The following is a 3,074-nucleotide window of genomic DNA, read 5'->3' as shown; positions in this document are numbered from 1 at the left end:
TCTGATTGGGATTCGATCTATGGAAGTTTGAATTCAAGGAAGAAGGAGATAAAAGGGAACAGAAACATAAACGGGATATATAATTTCCATTGAGTATAAAATCAGAAAAATGTATACGAAAGAGTGGTTTTGGGTGTTACGATTGAGCGGGTGGTTGTGGGTTCGAGTCCCGTCGTGGGCTTTCTTTTTGGTGGAAGTTTAAAAGGGTATATATATTTTATTTCCATTTCTGTTATTATTATTATTATTATTATATTATTATTATTATTGTTAATATTGTTATTATTATGACTGATTATTAATTATTGTTATTACAACTAAGTATGTTAATTATCACTAGTATTATAATTATTGTTATTATTATTATTATTATTATTATTAATATAAGAGTATTCATAAAAGATATCATTTATTATCATTATTATAACGTTAGATACAATTATGAATATATTATTATTGTTATTAAGAAATAATAAAAATTTATTATTATTTTCATTAATATTAGTATGAGTATCATTTTAGGATTGTTAGTACTATTAACATAATTATTATTATAAATATTATCATTATTATTATTAACATTATTAAGTATCATTATTGTTAGTATTAGAATGAATATTTGATACTAAATATTAGTATTATCATATAAGTATTAAGATTCTATAAAAACTATCATTCCTATTATTTTAAACATTATTATTATTATTAGTATTATCTATATCATTATATTTAAAGTTATTAATGACGTTGTTAAGATTATAAGTATATAAGTAAAGATTATACATACAATGATATATTACATAACTTAGCTATATTAGTGTTATTATGTACAAAATGAAAATATATAAATAAATGATAAAAATTATAAATTGTTGATATAACAAATACATTTCTAAAAATAAACAGACTTATTCGATTACGAGTACATGTTTTTAATATATATATATAAATGATATATTTTATATTTATAACATAACAAGAATTAATATTTTTATATACAAAATGAATATATGAAACGAATATATATGTGCTATTACTACAAAAAGGATATAATTAATACTTTCATATATATATTTGTTCGATTACAATTATGTATATTAATAAATATACAAATGATATAGGTTCGTGAATCCGAGGCCAACCCTATACTTATTCAATGTCGTTCTATGTATTTTTACTAAAAAATACATTAGGTGAGTTTCATTTACCTTTTTACCCTTTATATTTTTGGGCTGAGAATACATGCGCAATTTTTATAAATGGTTTACGAAATAGACACAAGTAATCGAAACTACATTATATGGTTGAATGATCGAAGCCGAATATGCCCCTTTTGCTTGGTAACCTAAGAATTAGTAAACCGGTCTACTAATTGACGCGAATTCTAAAAATAGATCTATTGGGCCTAAAGAACCCCATCCAAAGTACCGGATGCTTTAGTACTTTGATGTTGTTTTTATCAAGTCCGAAGGATTTCCTGGAATGATAGGGGATATTCTTATATGCATCTTGTTAATGTCAGTTACCAGGTGTTCAATCCATATGAATGATATTTTTATCTCTATGCATGGGACGTATGTTTATGAGAAATGGAAATATGAAATCTTGTGGTCTATTAAAATTATGAAATGATTATTGATGTTAAACTAATGAACTCACCAACCTTTTGGTTGACACTTTAAAGCATGTTTATTCTCATGTATGAAAGAAATCTTCCGCTGTGCATTTGCTCATCTTAAAGATATTACTTGGAGTCATTCATGACATATTTCAAAAGACGTTGCATTCGAGTCGTTGAGTTCATCAAGATTATTATTAAGTCAATTATAGTAAGATATATTACGAAATGGTATGCATGTTGTCAACTTTCGATGTAATGAAAGATTGTCTTTTCAAAAACGAATGCAATGTTTGTAAAATGTATCATATAGAAGTTAAGTACCTCGCGATGTAATCAACTGTTGTGAATAGTTTATAAGCGATATGGACTTCGTCTGGATGGATTAGGACGGGTCTTCACAAAGTAGGTGTGTGGTTCTTGGTTCATTTGAGTTGTAAAACATCCACGATGCTTAGTAGTAGTCGTAGTTGATTAACACAACAGTAGTTACAGAAAAAATAGCACACGATGGTGTGAGTGTTGTTAAAATGGGTTTTTGGTGGTTGTGTTTGTCATCAACAGGAGTGAAACAGAAAAAATGGGTGTTGCAGCAGCTTGTTTCAATGGTGGCTGTTATGGTGGTTTTAACAAAGAGGGGAAGAGAGAGAGAGAGAGAGAGAGAGAGGGGAGATGGTTGTTGATGATGGCTATGGTGTTTGGTGGTGGCGGAGAGTGGTTACCATGGTGGAGGTTATGGTGGTGGTGTTCGAATAAAAGAAAAAAACAGTTGTATTAAAGGGTTGCAGTTGTGGTGGCTCACGGTGAAGATCCGGTGGACTAAGTGGTGGTCGTCAGGTGAAGTTGGTGATCAAGTGTTTCACCTGCTCTACCTCTATATCTCTCAATGCATAATACTCACATATATATCTATAATACTTATGTAAATATAATCTTAATAATAATTAATATAAATAAATAATAAATAATAAAATAATGAAATGAGAGTCACAGATTGTACAGTAAATCAAATGATAATTTTCAATAGTTCAGCAGTCACTCTTATGTCCTATTTTACTGACAGTTTATTACTGACTGTTAAATCGTACCCCGTTGTTAAATCAGTGGTGGATAAAAGGTTTCGGAAAAATCCCAAATTTTTAAATTAAATGTCTTTATTTATTTTGGTCATTATGGTATAAAATTCAGTCATTAACTATTAGATAAAAATTACATTAATTATTCACCCCTAACCTCAAGTAAAATATAAAAAGTTTTAAAATTTAATAACTAGGTCCTAAATATATTTTTAGTAAGCCTAAAGCTTATTGATGTTAAAGCGAAGGGGTACAAAATAGTTGTAATTTTACTACAAAATACTATTAAATACGATACAATTTTACACAAGTTATTTATTTATTTATAGAGTGGATATACCTAAACCTTGCTACAACACTTATAGGCAGTGTACCTAATC

Source organism: Rutidosis leptorrhynchoides, chromosome 4, assembly GCF_046630445.1.
Source record: "Rutidosis leptorrhynchoides isolate AG116_Rl617_1_P2 chromosome 4, CSIRO_AGI_Rlap_v1, whole genome shotgun sequence".
NCBI classification, from domain to species: domain Eukaryota; kingdom Viridiplantae; phylum Streptophyta; class Magnoliopsida; order Asterales; family Asteraceae; genus Rutidosis; species Rutidosis leptorrhynchoides.
The sequence above is the reverse complement of the archived record's forward strand: the minus strand, read 5'-3'. Positions refer to the sequence as shown.